Genomic DNA, 23154 nt, shown 5'->3' on the forward strand with positions numbered 1-23154 from the left:
GCAGTATTTGGAACATACAGGCACTAAAAAGTTACTTGGTGTGGATCTGAAATTCAAATTTAACTGGGCATTCCTACATTTAACTGGCCACCCTACCTCTACTTTTTTAATTTAACCTCTCTGTGCCTCAATTTTCTCATCTGTAAAGTGGGGGACATGATAGTACCTGCATAGCAGGAATTTTAAAAAATAAGTTAATATGTGTAAAGTGTACAGAAGAGCTCTTGGCACATAATGAGTGCTCTCTTACTACCCATTAACTATTCCTATTGTTATATTATTAGCTAATTTACCATTCTTTACTAGTGGTATTGGTTCTAAATGGTTTTCATAAGACTGACTGATGTAATTGTTATGGACTGAATTATATCCCTCCCCCCATATGCATATGTTGAAGACTTAACCCCCCAATGTGACTGTACACAGAGATAGGGCCTTTAAAGAGGTAATTAAGGTTAAATGATGTCACAAGGGTGGGATCCTAGTGCAATATGATTGGAGTCCTTATTAGGAGGAAGAGACACCAGGGATGTGGGTGCACTTTGAAAAGGCCATGTGAAGATGTAGTGAGGAGGTAGCAATCTACAAGTCAAACAGAGAGGTCTCAAGATAAACCAAACCTGCTGACACCTTAATCTTGGACTTCTAGCCTCCAGAATTGTGAGGAAATACATTTCTGTCGTTGAAGTCACCCAACCTGAGGTACTTTGTTATGGCAGCTCTAGCAAACTAATAGTCATCATGCACATGACTTTTTTTTCTTTTCCTGAACCCAGAAAGCTTATTTAATGATTTTAATAAATATTTATTCTTTGAAGGAACAGTGCATTATGACTGGGGCTAGGAAGATAGGGGATTTTCTTTAAAATTCCTTTTAAGGAACTAACCCTTTTAGAAATAGAAGAAAGTATTTGGTTAAATCTCTTCATTTCTAGTGGAGAAACGAGGTATCCTACTGGGAAGAGGACCCCAGGCAGCCCGACTTCCACTGGAGAATGAGCCTATTGGACCTATTATTGGACCAATTCCCAAGCCAGTTTTCATTGGTGGGAAGGATTTCTCAGGATCATCTTCTTTTCCCTGGTATCTAACTCAAAGAAGCATCATTGCTACATTCCCTTAAAACAGAGAATGACATAGTCACTCAAGGATTTGATGTAGCTAGGAAGGCTAAGAAATGCTTCATGACTGAACAAGTCATTCTCCCATTCACTTTAGGGAGAGCATACAGATCCAAGTACTTCATGACAGCCCTGTACTCCTCCATGGGCATCCCCCATAATCTGGGCCACCTGTTAGAGAGAATCATCATCCATAACAAAGAGCGAGAAGTAGCGTTCAGACACGGCTTCACATCATCTTCACCCTGGACACCAAGGGTGTCCTGAAAACACTAAAACTATTCTCTTCTGCAGGGAGGTAGCCTTGTCTTTAATGATCATCTCACAGGTGTGGGATAGGTTTTCTAGGGGACATGGCACCTGATATCAGAGACGTCGCTGTGCAAGGTGTCCTTAAGCTCTGGGAAGTTATGCAATAAGGGGTCAAAGCTAGAGACCAGGAATATGATATGTTCATACACCCACTTCTTCTGGAGAGTTTCTGGGATATTCTCTGGATATTCTGCAGGACTTGTTCTGCCCAGAGGGCACTTGTGCTGTGGCCCTTGTCCACCTTGGTCCAGACAATGTAGAACCTCTTTCCCAGGCCCTGGATGGTTTTGGCAAGCTTCATGAGATTCATGCTGAATGTGTGTCTGCAATGATGATGAAGAGGCATACTGGCTAAATGGCATTTCCTCCAAATAGTTCTCTAGGGTTTGGGCAGCAGCCCTTGTGCTGGGGGCAGGTTGTCCCACACATTGGGAAAGTGGGAGAAGGAATAGCAAGTGTGAATCTGGGTGGTCCTCACCACCCCAGTGGAAGCCGAGGCCTCCTCCTCATGTCTAATTCCCCACAGTGCATTGATGAAGGAGGACATGCCGTTGCCAGGTTCCCCAGTCACAGCAATGCTCACTCGGGCACTGGACGCTGTCTCCAGATTCCCTCTGATCACAGAGACCATCACCTCCAGGTACTTCCCTTCTCCTAAGGCCTTTTCAATGTTCAAGGGACCCACCTCATATAAAATGCTCTGGCCCAAATGGTATCACACAGCAGAGGTGAAGGATGTAGATAACGGGGCACAGGATGACAGGGCCGGCTACAACACACTGCTGACCAGTGGAGTAACCCCATAGGACTTTAAAAATATATTTCCATTGGCCGCTTCAGAAATTGAGATATTATTTTATTTATTTATTTATTTATTTATTTATTTATTTATTTATTTGAGGGTAGGGGAAGGGGCAGAGGGAAAGGTATAGAGAAACTTTTTTTTTTAAAGATTTTATTTATTTATTTGAGAGAGAGAGCACATGAGAGGGGGGAGGGTCAGAGGGAGAAGCAGACTCCCTGCGGAGCAGGGAGCCCGATGCGGGACTCAATCCAGGGACTCCAGGATCATGACCTGAGCCGAAGGCAGTTGCTTAACCAACTGAGCCACCCAGGCGCCCAGGTATAGAGAATTTTAAGCAGGCTACATGCCCAGTGTGGAGCCTGCCATGGCGCTCAATCTCACCACCCTGAGATCATGACCTGAGCCAAAATCAAGAGTTGGATGCTTAACCAACTGAGCCACCCAGGCGCCCCAAGATGTTATTTTAAATATGGGTTAAAAGTGATAGTTTGATAAATTGATGTGATGTTTCTTTTTATTAAACACACTCTGAAATTTTATTTTTGTACTCATTGAAGTTTTGTGCTTCTTTGACATTTGTAACTCACTTGAAGTTTATTTTTGTAATAGCCTCATATTATGAAACGTTCCAATAGATGAAATAAAGTAGCTCAAGGAAGCCAGGCTTTGGCCAAAGTGATACAATCCTCATGCACAGATAAAGTAACTGGTTTGCATCTCAAAATGCTGTTATTTCAAATTTTCTTTTCTTCTTCCTCCTCATCTGTTGCTAGGATTCATGAACTAGTTAAAGAGTAGGCATTTACTTTTAGAGTTTGGTGGTATTCATTATTTTAGCTAGACCAGGCAGTTAAATATAAAATACATCAATATTCAGTGTAAAGTGCCCGTGACAGCATCTTGGAATTAACTCTCAATGTTGTTGAATATGTTCTTATGCTTTACTTCATATCAAGTTAACTTACTAGTTAATCCCTTTCATTGTTTTGTAAATTCTTTGAGATCTAAGTAATGTCCCACACCCTGCAAAAATATAGATTTACTTTCTTCCCTTAAAAGACACTCATCCAGGATTTGCTTCAAAATAATGAAGGAGTGAGGGGGAGTGAATAAGATTAGTAGTGAGATGACTGTTGTTTCTGCGTGATAAGGATTATTATGATATTCTGTCTCCTTTTGGTTATGTTTAAAATTTTCCATATTGTGGTAGATTTCCAATTCTTCATTCCTTTTAAGTAACAGGATTACGTATGCTTGCCCTTGGCTATTGTGCAGTGCCTCCCACTCTGCCTGGCATAGTACATGTCCCTTCTCCTCAGATATTGCACTCAGCCCAAGGACATTCTTTGGCCGATGGCATGTGAGCAGACTTGACATGGATGTCTGAGCAGGGCCTTTAAATGTACTTGCAATTTTTGCATGGTTTGCCTTGGCCTCTTATATTCTCACCATCTGTCATGAGAAGAGGGTGCCCTGTTAGCTGTTGTGCCTTCAGCCATAAGTCCTGTAAAGAAGAATGTACAGGGGTGCCTGGGTGGTTCCATTGGTGAAGCGTCTGCCTTTGGTTTGGGTTATGGTCTTGGGGTCCTGGGATCCTGTGGTGGGGGGTCTCTGCTCTGCAGGGGGTCTGCTGCTCCCTCTTCCCCTGTATTCTCTCTCTCTCTCAAGTAAAGAAATAACATCTGAAGAAGAAGAAGAAAGAAGAAGAAGAAGAAGAAGAAGAAGAAGAAGAAGAAGAAGAAGAAGAAGAAGAAGAAGAAGAAGAAGAAAGAAGAAGAAGAAGAAGAAGAAGAAGAAGAAGAAGAAGAAGAAGAAAAGAGGAGGAGGAGGAGAAGAGCAGATCTAAAGCTGATTCACAAATTAGGGTCCAGTCTAGCTCAGCTCAGCCCAGCTGAAAATGGCCAAACCACAACCAATCAGCAGACCTGTGATAGTAAAATCAATGTTTGTTGTTTTGAACCACTAAAATTTTGGACATGTTTGTTATGGAGCATTATCACGAGAGAAACCTGACTTTTTATACATAAGTAATTTTTCTAAGTAAAGAAAAATAGTATTAAAAATCTGTTGTACACTGAGAATTGTATGCTACATGGTGGGTTGGTAGAATTAAACTTGACTTCAGTTGTTAAGCTGGTTTCCTATCTAGAGTTCATCAGTATCCATTTAGCAAAACTTAAAGCTAGTAATTGATTTCTACCATTGGCCCCAGGTACAGAGAGCATGCTTCAGATTTGTTCCCTGTGAAGGTCAATTTCATGTATCAACGTGACTAGACCACAGGATGCCCAGATTTTTGGTTAAACATGATTACTGGTGTGTCTCTGAGGGGGCTTCTGGAAGGGATTAGCGCTTGAATCAGTAGACCAAGTGAAGCAGACTGCCCAGCCCGTTGTGGTTGGGCCTTACCCATCCATCCATACCTGAATAGAACCAACAAGCGGAGGAAGGGAGAATTTGTTTTCTTTGCCTGACTGTGAGCTGGGATGGCAGGCAGTCTTCTGCTCTCGACCGAGACTTATTCTCAAGCCTTCAGACTCAAACAGGAATTAAACCACTGACTCTCCTGGCTCTCTAGCATGCAGACAGCAGATTGTGGGACTTCTTAGCTTCCATGATTGCACGAGTCAGTTCCTTATAATAAACATATACATATATATATAAACATAAACATATATATAAACATAAAAACATATCTATACCTGTATCTCCTATTGGTTCTGTTTCTCTGGAGAACTCTGATGAATATACCTTAGGAAATGAAGAAGCTGAGGTGTTTATCTACTGATTTCAGATTCTCATTGGTTGAGGGCTACTCCTGGGGCCATTAAATCCCCAACTTCCTGGCTGCGTTGTAGGTGAGCTGAGCAACTTTCTGAGGCACTGAAGAAAGCCCTCAAACAGTTCGAAAGAGAGATGCACCTGCTTCAGGTGGGGAGCTGATGGAGCGTCAGGAACGGTCCCCACTGCAGCTGCAGATGACTCAGTGTTGGGCTGAGGGTACGTGGGAGGGGGCAAACAGCTGCTGTGATAATTATTTGACTAGACCCAGAATGGAAGTAACTTGGGCAAATATTCTTATACCCAGGGTTTCAAATGAGTTAACATTGAAGCTTTATTTTCTACCACCCGCAGAGTCTATCTCAAGTCCTGAGGGAAAGAGAAAAAGAATTGAAAGGTCAAAAAAAAAAAAAAAATAAAAACCCAAAATGTTGGTATTCGTCCCCCTGGTCCTCCTCTCTTTCCCTGGTGCCCCTCTGCCTGGAAGGAGCAAAGAAGCAAAATGAAGGTCTCTGCAGGGGGAGGCACAGCTGGAAGCATCTTCCACCCCCACCCCCACCCCTAAATACATGTTAGGATGGAGTAAACACATTACGGGATATTGAGTCAATGAAATGGGTTCCACAGGGCACCCATCATGACATTCCTATCTATTCATCACTGAAGCAGGGACTGTTATCCATCAACTGAATTCAGAGATACTTTTAGAGAACTGTTTCTTGGCCCCCAGGTGAAGAGAACAGTGGGCTACAGCTGGGTCAGATGGGATGTAGCACTTCCCTGAAATGTCGTTGCTGGAGTGAGGCAAGTGTTAGAAAGAAGGCAATGGGGAAGGAGCCCTAAGTGGAGGAAGCTGAAGGTGTGGTTTCAACAGAGGAAGCTAATGACTAGCCCAGGTCAAGCCAGACCAGAAGCCGAGGGGTGGAATGTAGTGAGGATACTTGAAGGCACAGACCCAAAGATGAACCCTTATTGAGTGGAAGGTAGCCAGGGAATGCCTGTTGCGCATATGCCTCCTCCAGCCATGCAGTCCTCTTAAAGTCGATTAACAGATTACTTCAAGAACCTACACTTGACCATAATTCTTTCAATTCTTCCTTCTTAGACCTCTGGTTTCTGCCCGAGTGTAGATAACTGTTTTGGAAGTGAGATTATAGCCACATGCTCTGCACAGAAACTTTTCTTTTTTTTTTTTTAAGATTTTATTTATTTATTTGAGAGAGCGAGAATGAGAGAGAGAGAGAGAGCACATGAGAGGAGGGAGGGTCAGAGGGAGAAGCAGACTCCCTGCTGAGCAGGGAGCCCGATGTGGGACTCGATCCCGGGACTCCAGGATCATGACCCGAGCCGAAGGCAGTCGCTTAACCAACTGAGCCACCCAGGCGCCCTGCACAGAAACTTTTCGATCAGAACATTCAATCAAGCCAGTTGATCAAGTCAGTCTGCAAGGTGGCAGGGTAGCGGAAAGCACAAATATTGGTCTCCCCGATGAGACCGCAAGCCCAGAAACCTGCTGCCAACTGGTTGGAAAGAAAGCTGTGTTTGTAGAACTTCCGTCAGAATGCACAGACATTGCCAAGTGAGATGCTCTTAAGATCCGTTTTTTATCATTGCAGGGTCTGGGCTCCTTTGTTTTCTTTACTGTGTTATATCTGACGTGCAACACTGCATAAGTTCAAGGTGTACAACACTGATTTGATCATTTTTGTTGCAATATGATTGCCATATAATGTTAGCTAACACCTTGTAGGATCACATAAATTATCATTTCTTCCAGCATTGGGAACAACTTAAATCTAGTTCAATGTTTAAAGACATAATTTGTTATCTAATCACTGTACTGTGTATTAGGTCTCCAGGACCAGGTTCTGTTTTTCACTTAAGAATAATTTACTAGGTGGTCCTGGGTGGCTCAGTTGGTTAAGCAACTGCCTTCAGCTTAGATTATGATCTCAGGGTCCTGGGATCAAGCCCTGAGTAAGGCTTCCTGCTCAGCGGGGAGTCTTCTTCTCCCTCTCTCACTCCCCCTGCTTGTGCTCTCCCTCTCTCTCTCTGTCAAATAAATAGAATCTTAAAAAAAAAAAAAAAAGAATAATGTACTAAATTATTCACGACACCCCATAGACAGAAGTGCAAAAGTTCTTTTGGAGTCCTTGTATGGACTCCACTTCTGGCTCCCAATCCAGGCGGCCTGGGGTGTCCCACACTCTAACCTCTCCAGTTAGGAAGGAAGCTGCTCTGCAAAATAAGTCCACACTCTGAATGTTACCTGTGCTGGAATGCCTGAGTCAAATTTCTTTTCTTCTTCTTTTTTTGTTTAAAAGATCTTATTTATTTGAGAGAGAGAGAGAGAGAGAGAGAGAGAGCATGAGCAGGGGAGGGGCAGAGGGAGAGGAAGAAGCAGGCTCTCCGCTGAGCAGGGAGCCCAACTCAGGGCTCGATCCTAGGACCCGGGGATCATGACCTGAGCCAAAGGCAGATGCTTAACTGACTGAGCCACCGAGGCACCCGCCTGAGCCAAATTTCTAAAAAGGCACTTTCCTCAAAGTCAGATGGCATGGCCTTAATTTCCTAATCTGTACAGTGGTTACCAATAAAGATTGTATCTGGCTCAAAGAACAATTCTGAAAGTTAAGTAAGTCAAAGGATTAAAAGACAAACAGAACAGTCCAGAGGGTGCTGTAGGAATACGAGATCTTATGGGATCTGCTCCCCAGAGGAGTCCTTTTGGGAAAGCAGTATTTTCCCCCAAACTAATTTGCTAATCATGGAATTTCAAGGGCTTGGAAATAGGGCAGCCCCAATAGTTCTTCAGATTGTGCTATATAGCTGAATTTACATTTCATCTCTGCTTATAGCTGAGTCTGATATTGTCATGGCTTAAAAGCCCACAGGGATACTGATCAGCTCGTTAAGGAAAACCAGCTGCTACACCAGCAGCGCGTTGGTTGGCTTCATAACAAAAACTTGCACACTGGCTTCACATCCAGCAAACATTTTTTTTTAAGCACACACTCTATGCCAGATATTATTCAAAGCTATTTGGGCTTGAAAGTCAGGGGTGGTTCTCAATGATCTTTCCTTTCTGGCTTACTGTAGGCTCCTACCAAATCTGTAGGAATGAAAGTGAGTCAGATAATGTCTCATCAGACTGTAGGCGAAGGAAGAGGAGATGAAGCAGAATGCAAGTGCGGGCCAAGGTGGAGGGAATGTCCCCCGTTTCTGAGACCAGCCGACACTCCCTGCCACCCACCCCGTAGGGGTGCTCCCGGCTTGTGCTTCGGTGCCCACCCCGCTCTTCACAGACTCTCTTCCTGGCACGGGTTTGATGGCAAATTGAGGTTAGCACCTCTGACAACTAGAGAAATACGAATTCATTTTCTGAGGTTTTGCTAAACCTTTCATTGCTGCGGCTGGAGCACCCCATTTCATGGGGATGCTCCTACTTGCGGGGACAGTGAGAGCTGAAATGAAAGCAACTTCTGGTTCATCTTACTTTGGATATGAAGCCTTGGCCATCGTAAGTTAGAACTAAACTGTCCCCACCAATCTTATTAATAAGAATAGATCAGATGTGCTCTTTGTTATATGAAGCTGTCAGTTATCTTTGGCAAGTGTGGCGAAGTTGGGGCGGGAAGGGGGGGTGGCTGGGGAGGACTGCGTAAGTTCGGTCGAAGGCTGATTCCTGCCTCTTGCTTGTGTTTGGACTTCTTTCCGCACCAACCTCTCATAGCAGGTGCTAATGAGTAGTCACATTGGACAGATCTTTCTTGTCACTGTCTTTCATTGTCTCTGCCTTTTCTCTTGTTTCACGGCAGAATGGGGCAGACGGGATGCTACAGCTAGGGACTTATGTAATTCAGGGGCTTGGAGAAGAGTTGATGGAGTTACATGACTTTATCTTAATTATTTCCCCCTTGGGTTCCAATTACATGTTAGGAACTTTCAGGCTCTCCACAGATTTATCATCTTCAAATTCCCATGGATTATAAAAACCAAAGGGCCTGATCCTGAAGCTTAACATTGTTCCCGGTGCCAGCAGAAGGCTTAAAGGATTAGATCACGAGGAACCCAGAGAGGATAGTTTCTGTCTTAAGTGGGTAAAAAATGACCTCAAATTTGGCAGGGCCTCTCTTGCTGGAAAATCTCCCTTTTCTCATCATCATCAAAGGGCCTATAGCATTATTATTTCTTACGATGACACTGTGACCTTTGGACACAAGGCAAAGGCCACCAGGGATCAAAATTATGATTGCTTCACACACATATGGCCACTTTACATTAGCATTTTGCAGAGTCCTAACTTTCTTATCCTCTTTTGATGTGTTCTTAAAACGTTTGGGGAAAGTTGGGCTACTCCCCACACCAATATGTTTTCAGCTTGCGGGAGGGGGTCATAGATATTTTCTGTGAAATGGCACAAATCAAAACCAAAGTCTTACTTGGATCACATCTGCTTATTTAGGGCCAGGCATTGTTTTAAGGTGCTCCGGTCAAGGCACATGGTATATTCAAAATGGGTAGTTGAAGGATGTTTAGTGAAGGGATTATTTGGGGCGGGGGGGAGAAAACAGTGGAAGTTGTTCTGCTAGAAACAGCCTTACTGCTGACTGGCCTGAAGGAGGTGGGGTGTTATAGCTTGTGAGGGTTCTAGGAGGGCCGCCAGGGAGGAGAAGCTGGCAACTGCCAAACCTTTGGGACTTCCAATCTCCTGGATGTGCTTCCCATCGGTCAAATCCAATTGGAAGCCAGAGGCAAGAGAAGGGAGTGGTATAGTCATCAGAGATCAGCTTCCTGGGGCATGGGGCTGGGCCAGGCTGGATCTCAGACTCACTTTATCGTTATCATCACTGCACAGAGCAACAGAGAGGTTACATAACCAGCCTAGGGTCACCCGGGTAGGGAGGGGTAGACCCAGGATTTGAACACAAAGAGTCTCTGTCTAGAGCCTGAATTCCTAGTTACCATGCTCACCTGCCATGGGGTGCCTCTGGGCACAAGACGCTTAAAGAAGCCCAGAACTCCTCTAGATCAATGCTGTTCTGCTTATCTATCACTTAACAATTGTACTTTCATCTGCAGGCATCCCAACAGACCCTATGTTACAGGAGGTCAAGGACCTTCTGTCCATTTCATTCAGAGCTGGATTTCTCAGCGCGGAGCTCATAGTAAACACCAACTCAGCATTTTTTCCTAAGGTCTTTTCTAATGAATGAAAGAATTTGTGGGGAACCTCCCATAGGCCAGATTCTTGCCAACCTCCTGCCCTTCCCCTTTCTTTAGAATGACTTTCAGTAAAGGGAACAGAATCCCCTGGAGAGGGTTTTTGTCCTCTGTTTGCTTCACCTCTGTTCTCTGCCTCCTTCTTTCCACGTTTTCCTTTCTTGGCCCCAAATCTACTGCTGAAAAGTGCTACTCGCGCTTAGGCTGGGCCATATCTGGCCTTCGTTTCTGGCACTTTTCCAAACTGGGAAAACCCCAGCTCATTGAGCGGCCGGACTTCATTAACCACGGCTCAGAGGGAGTTGGTTGTACTTGAGGGAGGAAGGCAACCAGGGCAGCACAGAGAGTTTCCAGGGCCCGATTTATCCGCCACAGGACAGAATACTCAAAAACACAGATGCTGTATCCCTCATTTCCATTAGCATCCTGTACGGATACAGAAGAAATCAGTAATGTGATTCCGTCTCCCATTTTGGGAGCTAAGAAAGTACTGCAGTTCTTTGACGCTTTCTGGATTATCAATGGCTTCCTAAGTACCCCTAGAAAGGAGAATCCCTTGCCTTTTGTTTTGAGGAAACCCTTCAATTTCCAATATAGTATACTACAGCTGAGAAGTGTGTACATGTGTGTTGTGGGGGGCGGGGATGGATCTTACAGTGTCATTTGGTCCATTTCCCTGTCTCTGGGCCTTTCCACATCATCCAAGATAGGTCTCCTTTCAGCTTTCAAAGAATCAAGCGTCCGGACACTTTCTTTAGAGCATGCATGATGAACTGGTGTTTTAGAGCCTTTGTCTAAGCAATTTAACATGGTTAAAACCTAATTATTTTGAAATTATTTTGAAATATTCTGAAAAATAATTTTCACATCATCTTCTTCTTATGAAGTTTTCTAAAATATACAAGGTAGCATGAATCAATCAACTCCCATATACCCATCCCCAGATTCAACAATTACCAAGATTTTGCCACACTTGCTTTATCTATTTATTTTTTCTTCTTTTTTTTTAAGATTTATTTATTTATTTGACAGAGAGAGACACAGCAAGAGAGGGAACCCAAGCAGGGAGAGTGGGAGAGGGAGAAGCAGGCTTCCTGCAGAGCAGGGAGCCCGATGTGGGGCTCGATCCCAGGACCCTGGGATCATGACCTGGGCAGACGCTTAATGACTGAGGCACCCAGGCATCCCTATTTTTTCTTCTTAAAAATAGTTTTATTGTGAAACTATTCTAAAGCAAATCCCAGAAATGTCATTTCATGCCTACGTACTGCAGCATGCATCGATAAAAACTATTACCATTGGCTACCACAGCAATAGTGCCAATTCATACTAATTTTTAAAGTAATAGTAACAGCAACCATTACATTGTTAAACAACAATTAGGCGCCAGGAACTTTATTTACATTTTGTTTCAGTTAGGGCATGTTTGTGACAAGAGACTGAAGTCCATTGGAACTAGTTTTAAAAAGCAGGATTATCTCCCTGAATGAAGGGCACAAAGGTAGTGAGGTTGAACCCAAGGAAATGAAACTTGGAAATGGAAAGTTGTTGGCATTAGGGACTTTCCTAAGCTGTCATGTGTTTCTCTACAAATCTGTAGCAGAAGAAACCTTGGGGCCCTCGTTTCTTTTCTATCGTCTATATTCCTGCCCATATCCCACTCTTGCGAAGCCGCCAGAAAGACCCGAGTGTCTGATACACAGCCAGGGAGTTGTTAGATCAACTTCGAGCTGAAGCTCCATTTTTAACAATATGTTCCCAACAACACATCCTGAGACTTGCTGGTCCTGATGTTCAAGTTCCAAAGTTCCGGTTTAGCAGGAATGGGGCTGCCCATCCTGTGTGTGATTGTTTTCTTTCCCAGTCTCATCCTCTGATGCTGGAGGATTCCAAAGAAAAGGAATCTGCAGCGATTGCTTAGCCCATACAGTGGAAGACAAGGGATCCTTTATCTCCCCTGCCTCTGTGACTTATCCATTAGGGGGTGTAGATGTTTGAGGGACTGGGGCGTGTATGCAGCTTGGAAGCAGGGGGGCGTGACTCCGTGGGCAGGACTTTAGACCTGTACTCGTGAGCGGGGAATGCTGGCTGCCATGAAGAATAGGTCCAGGAGGGCTCTGTACCAACAGAGCGGGATCGCTTTCACTCTCTCCACATAAAATATCTTGCCATGTGTTCATTATCCTCAGTCTGCAAACCAGTTTCTCCCACCTTTGCTTGTGGTCCAAACAGGTGGCTCAAATCCAAGGGACTTGCATGCGCTAACTAGAGTTTCCTTGTTCCATTTTCAATATTTCAGGGGGGAAGATCCAGTTGGCCCACAACAGACTTTGCATCAGGTGTCCCTGCTTTGTCCAGTCAGTTGTGGCCAGAGGAGGGGAGGCCAGGTCTGTGGACAGACCTGCACAGGTTGCCCCTGCAGTTGGGGGAACGGGTCTCAGAGAAAGGATTTCTGGATGGACAAACACACCCAAAAGGTGTCTATCATAGCTAATTTAATCCCAACATCCTCCAAGGAAGAAAATTTTATTCTCATTTTACAGGAAGGTTAGTTGAAGCTTAGAGGATTATATTGCCTTAGATTTCATGTCTAAAGGATGGGAACCCAGCTCTACATGACTCTAAAACTCATAGGCTTGCCAAACCCTGCTCTACATGACTCTTATCTTAATATTTATTGATTCAGTCAATCATTGTTCCCCTAATTCTGGAGAACAGAGCAGTTCCTTTTTTATAGCCTTCATCCTATTAGAAAATAGAATCACTATTTTATATGTTTCAATGTAGGGTCCACAAAAATCACTTTTCCCATTGGGTTTCAGCCAAAGCTTAGGAATATGTCCCCCATGTATGGAAGCCCAGGAATGATAAAAGCCAGATTTTATCAAGGAGGTCAGCAAACTTTTTCTGTAAAGGGCCAGGTAGTGAATATTTTAGACTTTGTGGACCATTTGGTCCCTGTTATGTACTCAGTGTTATCATTTTAGCATGAAATCACCAAAGCACAAAAGTTACATTATTACACAGACACTATGTAAGTGAATGAGCATGGTTGTGTTCCAAGGCAACTTTCTTTGTGGACACTGAAACTTGAATTTCATATAATCTTCAGGTCACCAGATCCTATTCTTCTTTTGGTATATTTTTAACCATTAAAAAAAGTGAAAACCATTCTTAGCTCACAGACCATACAGAAACAAGTAGCAGGCCACATTTGGCCAGTGGGCCATAGTTTGCTGACCCATGGTTTACATTATACTCATCCTAGTATTATTTTATTCATTCAATACACATCGAGAGGACAGTAGCTATAAATGAGGTGTTGTGACAAGCATGACATGTATAGTAGAACCAGATCCAGAACTTGCTTTCATGGAACTGACCATTTGTAGGAGGATGATATTTGTCAAATAATCACACCAAAATTTTAAAAATTGCCATAGTGATAAAGGCCACTAAAAAAAAGACAAAGGAAATTTGAGCGTGCATTACAAGGAGAGGTGATCTTGATGGGGAAGGGTCCGAGATAGCTGCTACGTACTGAGGTAATACTTTGTAGTCGTGCTCATGAGCTCCCTAGCTGGAATAAACATCGCTGACATGATGCTCACCGGCTTGGGTATGAGTGTCTCCTCTCGCTGTGGTCCAGCCAGTCTTACTTACCTGTCTAGACATGTGGATTTTCACTGGGATGAGCCATCCTATGTTTGTGCCCCCCTCCCCCATGTTTTATCTCCTTTCTAACAAGCTGCCTTTTTAATTTGCTGAGGATCAGACTGAATTCTAGTCTGGTCCCTTGAGCCCTTAGGAACTCCATCTAGTTTCATTTTGCTTGCCATTGAAATCCTTATTAATCCTCAATTCCTTCAGCCAGGCGATTGATAAAAACATGCTATCCCCAGAATAAAATTTCCTTCCCTTCTGGTGCATGGTTTTGCTGCAGTTCTAGGAATCTAAAGATGGTTGATTCCATTTTCTTTGCCCAAAAGAGCAGCAAATACTCCCTTCAGTTGGCACTGGTACAATGCTCAACCTAAACAAGTGGGTCAGAACATCTCAGGATACAATTTTAGGATGTAACATATACTCATCTCCAACGGTCCAGGTACTTGATGCAGAGTATATCACTGACATGACTGAAGTTCATTTAGGCTTTCACCTCTGAGTCATAGCTGCAAATATCAGACTTAGAGTCAGAGAACGAATGTTCAATGTTTAGCCCTGCAAGTCACACAGCTAAGTGACTGCAAGTCCTGCTAGCTTTCAGTGTCTTCACGTGGAGCAGGTGGAAAAACAATGTTTCTCCTACAAAATTAGAGGGTCAAGATGCACAGAAATCTGTTTTTTTTTTTTTAAAGATTTTATTTATTTATTTGACAGAGAGAGAGAGCGGGTGGGGGGGAAGGGCACAGGGAGAGGGAGAAGCAGCCTCCCTGCTTGAGCAGGGAGCCCTATGTGCAGCTCAATCCCAGGACCCTGGGATCATGACCTGAGCCAAAGGCAAACGCTTAACCGACTGAGCCACCCAGGCGTCCCAGAAATCTGTTTTCATTAGATGGGAGCTTCTTGAGGCTTCTGTGATAATAAATCTAGCAAAGCCATTTGATTAGTAGATTTGCATGTCTATGACTACTTGTAACATTATAGGTGAAGACCCCAGAGAACATCAGTATAAGGAAGGCGATCACACTTAATTTGGTTATTACATCGGTCACAGAGTGTGGCAGTTTTAGAAAACAGTTGAAATATCTTTGCTATTCCTTCCATTGAAAGGTGGGGTCTAATCCCCTTTCCTCAAATCTGGGTGGGCTTGTGTGTCCCGTATAGCAAATAGAATGCAACAGAAGCCGTGCTACGTGACTTCCAAGGCAATAGTAGCCAGTCTCCTGCGTTCTCAGGGAACGCTCACTATGGGGAAGCTAGAAGTCAGGCACCTTACCGGTCAGAAAACCAACAACCCTGAGATCACCATGCCGGGGAAGCACGAGTCAGTGCTTCCAGTCATCAGCGCCAGCTGAGTCCAGCTGATAGTCCGCACTACCTGCCAGCCATACCTGGTGAACCAACTTGGATGTCCAGCCCAGTTGAGCCTCCTGGTGACTGCAGCCCAGCCAACATGTGATTGCGACTGCATGAGAGACCCCCAGAGATAACTGTCCAGCTGGGCCATTCCCAAATTTCTGACCCAGAAAACCAAGAGCAAAAAATAAATATATAAATAAATAAATGGAAGCTGCTGTGTTCTGGGGTAATTTGTTATATAGCAACACTACCAGCAATCATAACTGGAACCTGTAGTCACAAGAGCAAGGGGATGTGACTGCAGACCAGGGTGGTTGGTAGAGATGCTGCTGGTGGTGACAAGGCACAACTTTAAAATGTTAGGTTTACACATATTGACTGTGACTTCTTTGTGTCACTAGGACAAAGTCAAGCAGGAGACACAGTGGAGACCATGGGTTGAGGTCCAAGCCTTGGTTAACTCCCATTCCCGTTGTGTTGAAGATGAGGTTTTAATTGCAATAGTGATTCTTTTGAGCAAGTAACAATCATGACTGCCTAACAGCATCAGGCAAGGTCTGCTTTCACTTCCGTATATTATCTATGAAGGACAGACTGCATCTGAAACTTAGCCCATGCTTTAAAGTGTGTATATTTGCTTATGCTAAAAAACTGAAAAAACTCAGAAAGGAAAGAAGTGTCTAGTTAGAAATACCTCTATCCAAACCTCACATTTATAAAACTGTTTTATTTTTATTTATTTATTTATTTGTTTATTTGTTTGTTTATTTATTTGACAGAGAGAGACACAGCAAGAGAGGGAACACAAGCAGGGGGAGTGGGAGAGGGAGAAGTGGGCATCCCGCGGAGCAGGGAGCCTGATGTGGGGCTCGATCCCAGGATCTTGGGATCATGACCTGAGCCAAAGGCAGACGCTTAATGACTGAGCCACCCAGGCGCCCCTATAAAACTCTTTTAATCTGGTTGGCTTTAATTGGCTGCCTATGACAAAACCCAAGATGGAATCTTTTTCACACGTGTAAGGAGAGTAAGGAGAGTAAGGTAATGGGATCTCTACACTTTGAGGGATCGCTACAGGGGTCCTTAAGTGTTCTGTTTGATTTATAAATAAATGTTTTATTGAAGTATTACACACACACACACACACACACACACACACACACACACAGAAAAGTGCACTAAGAACAGTTCAGTGAATTTTTTACAAGCTGACCTGGGGAATGAGAGTCCAGGTCTGAAAATGGAACATTACTATTTCTCCAGGAATGCCCTTGTACCCACATCTAGTCACAATGCAAACTTCAAAGGTAACCATCATTTTAACTTCTAACACAATAGATTAATTTGGCAAAAGTATTGGGGCGCCTGGGTGGCTCAGTTGTTAAGCGTCTGCCTTCGGCTCAGGTCATGATCCCAGGGTCCTGGGATCGAGCCCCGCATCAGGCTCCCTGCTCTGCGGGAAGCCTGCTTCTCCCTCTCCCACTCCCCCTGCTTGTGTTCCCTCTCTCGCTGTGTCTCTCTCTGTCAAATAAATAAATAAAATCTTTAAAAAAATAAACTTTTTAAAAGTATCGTTTGTATGTATTGTTTTGTTCTGGTGGCTTTTGCTCAATATTATATTTGTGAAATTTGTACATGCGGTCAGATGTAATTGGCGTTTGTCCATTCTCATTGCAGTATAACATTCCATTGTGCCAATATATCATAGATTTACTTATTCATTCATCTACTGATGGTCTCAATAATATTTTATTCAACTTAATGAAGAATTTGCAGCTATCACTGGAATCAGTCCACTGAAGATCTTGAGCGTCCAATGTGGTAGCTTTTTGGAATATGGTCTCACTGTCATCTTCCTCTATGGAGACTCTCTAAACTGCAAGCATTATCTCTGATGAGCTTTTTAATGGCAAAAAGAAAAGTAAAGTTGTCTCTAAACCATGTTAATGACTTCAAGTGAGTGGTTGAAGTCCTTTGGGGCTCTATCCTTTGGGATGTGGCTCTAAAAAATGTCTGGTTCCTGATGAAGGTAAGTTTATGGCAAGGAAAATGTTGAGTCTAGGACATCATTGTGCTCAGGAGGTTTTCTTTCACAGGAACAGCCAAATCAAATTTCTAATGACAGTTTGCAGTTTTTGTAGGCTTGTGAAGGATAAGTTCATGTCAGCTTCAGAAGCCACCCACAACTCTTTTTATGTGAAAATACCAAGTGACATTAGACTCATTAGGAAATAGAATCCATGCAATTCACACCTGTTTGAGAAAAGCAAGCTCATTAACACTTTCCAACAGCAAAGCTAAGGGTAGAAAACAAAGGAGATCTTCTAGCATCAAGGAGGGTTTGGGGCAGAAACAGGCTATGACATCTGGTTACTACTTAGATCCCTATCTAACTAGGTGATTCTTCTTCTGTATAAAACTTGGGGATTTTCTGTTAAACCTAAAGATTCTCTCTACTTAGATTCCTTAACACACACCTTTCTGCAATGCTATTTTAGGGAGATTTCTACCCCAGAACCTCTAATTAATCCAGCATCAACTCTACATGTTGCCACAACAGAAATTCTTTTTTTCAGCGTCTAGGTTTCTTAAAACCTAGACACTCTATCTTGCTTGGCTCAGTTTTTTTTTTTTTTTTTTTTTTTGTGGGGATGATCTTGTATTAATTGAGGTAATATTAAGTGATGTAACAGTGGTTACAAACATCAGTGGTTCAACACAAGACACATTTATTTGTTGCTCTCATAATGGTCTAATGCTGGTCTTCCCGGTCAGAGATGGCCTTCCAGGTGACATTCAGGAGTTCACTTTCCTTTCATTTTGTGTTTCTGCCTCACCAGGGCCTCGGTGTCTTTTGTGATTTAGATAGCAAATGAGGGAAGAAAAAATAGAGAGAAGATACTTAGGTCCAGAAAGGACACGCATCACCTCCATTCATTGGATGGGAACTGATCACATGGGTCTACCTAATGCAAGGGGTTCTGGGAAATGTAATCTCCTGCTGGGCAGCTGCTTTCCGGTAAATACCCTATCACAGTGCAGGGAACACACATTTTGTTGGAGAACTAACCGTCAACTACAGAAAATGTTGGCTATTCACATTTTACCTTATTTTATAAGAGATGATTACTACAACAACTAACACTTGTTGGATTTTGAGTAAAGTACATAACTCTAAGGCTTCAAAAGTGGGTTGCAAAAATATATGATTTTATTTCCTGTAACTTGAAACAATTTGCATTTTAAAGCTCTATCCTTCTAGTACAGCAAGATGATTTATTTGGAGTCCCTAAGGTATTCCTTTCCCAGAATTTATGCCAGAGTTCTAGAATGCATTTCTGAGATATTGGGGGCAGGGTAGGAATCTTGTCCTTGATCAGCCTGTTGACATAGGTCCTCAGAGATGTCTGCTATAGCAGAAGTTATACCCTTTCATTCTACTGATTTTGTCATGTTATTCTCAGGGCATGGAGATTTTCCCATGTCTTCCCCCAAATGAATCCTCTAGAAAAGAAGTATTGAAGTCATAGGGTGCTGTTTCCCTTTGTTTTGAGATCCCAGATCCCTTTCGAGTACCACTCTCTGAATCCTAACCCCAAATGGAAGAGTTTAGCTAGAAATTCTGAGAAGAAAAATCCTTCTTCTTGCATGTTTCTGATCAAGATGTTTTGTCTAACCCCAAATCCTCCTTTTTCTTCCCGTCAAAGAATATGACTTGGAATATGAAATCTTCTTGATTTGCTCTATTTGTGACTTTGGGTAAATTACTTAATCTCACTATGTCTCACTTTCCCCATCTGCAGAGTGAAAATAATGACATCTCTTACAGATGATTGGGAAGTTTAGCTGATGATGAATTGAGCACTAAGAAGGTAGGTAATTAAGTCAGTTTTCTGTGGTTGCAACAATACACAACAGTGTAAGGGACAACCACTGAACCACGGGGGCATACAGTAATAGATTGATCGCTCGCACATCTGAGGTCAGCTTGGGCTTCAGCTGAGCAGCTCTGCTGATCTTGACTGGACTTTTTTGTGTATCTGGGGTTAGGCTGGCTGTCAGCTGATCTAGGCTGGCCTTGGCTGGGATGGCTGGGTGATTCAGCTCTGTTCCATCTATGTCTCATCCCCTAGCAGGTTAGCCTGAAAATGTTGTCATGGTGATAACAGAGGCACAAGAGAGCAATGGAAGCACATAAATTCTCTAAAGGCAAGTCTCAGAAGTAGCACACCATCACTTCTCCTGCATTCTGTTAACTGAAGAAAATCACATAGCCTAGCCCAGATTTAAGGACTGAGGGAATTGACTGTCTTTCTTTGTGAAAGAAATCCAAAGTCAAGTGGCAAGGAACATAGAAATAGAGGTAAAATAATTGGGCCATTAACACACTCAGTCTTCCACACTAATCAATAAATTTTAGTTCAGTCTGAGGTACATTTGGGCATATTGAAACAGAATTCACTTAGAAATCCGTCCCATAGGATGAATCTCTAGCTACCTTCTGGAAAGGAAAATGGTGAATGGCTACCTCTCAGTGGAGAAAGGCCTGCTTTCTAGCCAGGGATGGTCCCTTACTGCCCAAATGTCCACAATTCGTAGATTAACGAGGTCTAGCTCAACTTCCCTTCTCCCCCAGTGAAAGGAAAGTCACCTTCTGGTCTCCAAATAAAGTTTAACATTTCTATATTCAGAGGAATGGGCAAAAAATGTCCATCAGTATAGCGATCTTGCACACCTGCCAAAGTCCTTCTAGTATGGTCTCCAGGTGTGGTAGGCATGGCCTGGGTGTTCCCGTGGAGCTTCACTTCCTAATTTATGTTCATTATACTGACTCTGAGGATGAATACAGGATTAGATGAGCTCAGAAGTCATGGTATGGTGGGAGAGGCAGTGAGGAACTTCTCTTGGGACCCCTGTTCTCCCCCAGAATATCTGAAAGAAAACATTCCCCATATTACAAAGCTGATTTCCTTCTGAAATTTTCATGTTGTCTGCCTGTGGTATTCATAATCCTAGAAATATATCTGTGACTGTTTTTTTAGTAAGCAAATTGCTCTGGTCCTATTTGCTAAAAGAGTATTTACCTTCTACCTGTTCGGAGTTTCAGTATAAAGTTTTTCTTACACTAATTTTCCTAATAGCCTTGAGGTCTATGGGTGAGTGGCCTTGGTGTATAGCCTTCCCATAAAATTCCTTTCCATACAGTAGGACTTCAATACATATAACTTCCTGTTTAAAACTTAACCTATCTTTTTTCTTTATATACTCCACCATGTAATTTAGAAAGATGTGTCTTGATGTGTATGCTTTGTTGATTTAACATATAATGAAAAATTTCCCTTTCTATTATGTTTACATTTAAAATGCTATTTTTAGTCCTAACAAAACATCCCATTGCATGTATGGACAGAAATTCACTTAATGAAATCTTTTTGTTGAGAAACTAGATGTTTCCTGGTTTGTCATGATTATAAACCAAGGAGAAAATGCTGCGTCTCATATTTCCACAACAGATTCTTGCTGATACACGACTGTAACTGTATCAGATATTTTCAACCATGCAGGTGACAGAGTTAAGGAAGCTATTATAACAGACTCCTGGTTATTACCCCAGAGCCTCAACTCATTCTAACCATACTAAGCTATAATCCTCTGCACAGGGGAGTCTTGAAAATCTATATCCATGTGAAGAGAGGGCAGGTGCCCTCCAGCTTATTTCTATGGTCAAAATTTTTGATAATTGTACCTCATTGGATTCCCACAATGGTGTTGTGAAGACAGGAAGACAGATGTGATAAGCACTTGGCCCAAGTCCCAGTCCTATAAAGTGGGGTGTTGTCCTCTGGCTCAGGCTTTCTGACTCCCAGGCTGGGATCTTCCACTGCAGTGTGCTACAAAAACTTATTTGTACTAACAATAACAGTCATAGGTAACTTTCATTGGGCTTTTATTATATGCTAGACTGTGTTCTCAGTGCTTTACATGTACAAATTCAGTCAGTCTTCAAAGCAACTACATGTGGTTGGGTGTTACTATTTTTATCATCACCATCATTGGTATTTTAATGAGGTGGCAACTGAGAGAGATTAAATAATTTGACAAAGCCACATGACTGGTGAGTAAAAGTGCTGCAATTTGAACTCAATTTGAACTCAATTAAGAGCCCAAGCTCTTGACCTCAGCGATAGATGGATAGATATTGACTGATGTGTATAACTTAAAGTAAACACAAAGTCAACCTGGAACCTCATCTATCAATATCATTGCCATGTTAAATCCTGGTAAATTCATCGTCTTCTTGTTTTCTCGATAGCTCTCCGTTGTGCATGCTTGTTTTCTCGATAGCTCTCCGTTGTGCATGCGTACTATGCACGCATGTATGCACGTACGCGTGCACGCGAATACATACACACATACACACAATTGGAGTATTACTTAACCTACCACCAGATTACAACCCAAAGAATGTTCTTATCATCAAAACAAAGTAATCCCTTCTGCTAATCCTTCTCTCCCCCTACAAATCTCTTCTGTGCCAATCCCCCTCCATCTTAGCATCTTCAGCCATAAATGATAAATTAATTGTTCATTTGGATTTTATTTCTACTTTAACATATCATTTATTATTTCCTTCTTATTGCAAAAGTAGTATACATTTACTGAAAAAAATCAGGAAAACAGAAAAGTATAGAAAATAAAGTAAAACCACCCATAATCTCTCTGCTTCCCAGAGATAAGCACTGTTTACATTTTTTCCCTATCTCCTTCCACACATTCCTTCATATGAGATCATACCACAGTTCTAGTTTGTACTGGCTCTTTTCACTTAATGTATCATGAATGTTCTCATGCTTTATTAACTGCATTGTGACTTCTCACATCTACATAGTATCCCATTGTAATAATTAATATAGTAACTTAATAGATGAGCATCCTTTCACACACATATGTGTCCCATTCCTGCTCATGTCTTTAGGAATGATTCCTAGAAGTGGCATTGCTAGATCTAAAGTGTCTGTTTTTCAGCTCTTAGTGACAGTTGTCAAATTCTACTCTAGAAACACCTCTAAATTGACACTTCCATGAATACTGAACATTTGTTGAGCCCGCCTCTACAAGGACCACAGCTGCTTCGTACTCTCCTGGTCCACCTCGGGCTGCTCCAAGCTGTGTGGATGACCTATGGAGTTGCCATGGGATCAATGACACCCACCTCCCCCGAGGCAGACAGACTCATGCCTGCTCACTCTGAGGGTGTTACTGATCCCATTTTTACAACAACAACAGAAGACCTACTGTTAGGAAATGATCTCCTTCCCACAGGCTCCAGGAATCAAACCCTCTTTCCTGACCCACTACTTTGGAAGTGGCCAGGTAAGGCTGCCTTGTCTGATTCTATTAGTGCCACACAACCAGCCTTTGATTTTCCTAAGAACACGTTTCTTCTGACTCGACTTTTTGCAAGTTCGGAAATCCCTACGTAATTAGCTCTTCTTAGAACCTGCATCATAAAAACCCGGCTCAAATGAAAAGTGGCAGTGAAGATTTCAAGGTAAATGAATTTAATCTTAAATTGTTCGCTGAAATATTTCAGGACATGTTAGTTGCTAGATGGTAAGACACAGTGTCTGTTTTCAAGAAGGTCACAGTCTAGAGAGGAGGCAGAGAACTAGACCAATACGCAGAGTACTTGGGACCCATGCAATAAGCAGAATGTTATACGAGAATTTTTCTGTTGTATTTGAGTGATGGACAATAGCAGATAAATACAGCGAACGAAAGTGTTGCCAGACACCTTTCAGAGGGGACGGGAGCAGCTTTGCTCCTCCAAGCATCTTATTCTCCCCCTGCCAGCCCATATAAAAGGATTTAGTGGAATTTGTTGGAGAG

The 23154-nt window shown here is 42.7% G+C and overlaps 1 pseudogene; it reads right to left on the reverse strand.

Moving 5' to 3' along the window:
* Positions 1–1144: 1144 nt before the first annotated feature.
* Positions 1145–15412, reverse strand: LOC113938468 (annotated as a pseudogene).
* Between the last annotated feature and the right edge of the window lie 7742 nt (positions 15413–23154).

Source organism: Zalophus californianus, chromosome 8 (assembly GCF_009762305.2).
Source record: "Zalophus californianus isolate mZalCal1 chromosome 8, mZalCal1.pri.v2, whole genome shotgun sequence".
Lineage (NCBI taxonomy): Eukaryota > Metazoa > Chordata > Mammalia > Carnivora > Otariidae > Zalophus > Zalophus californianus.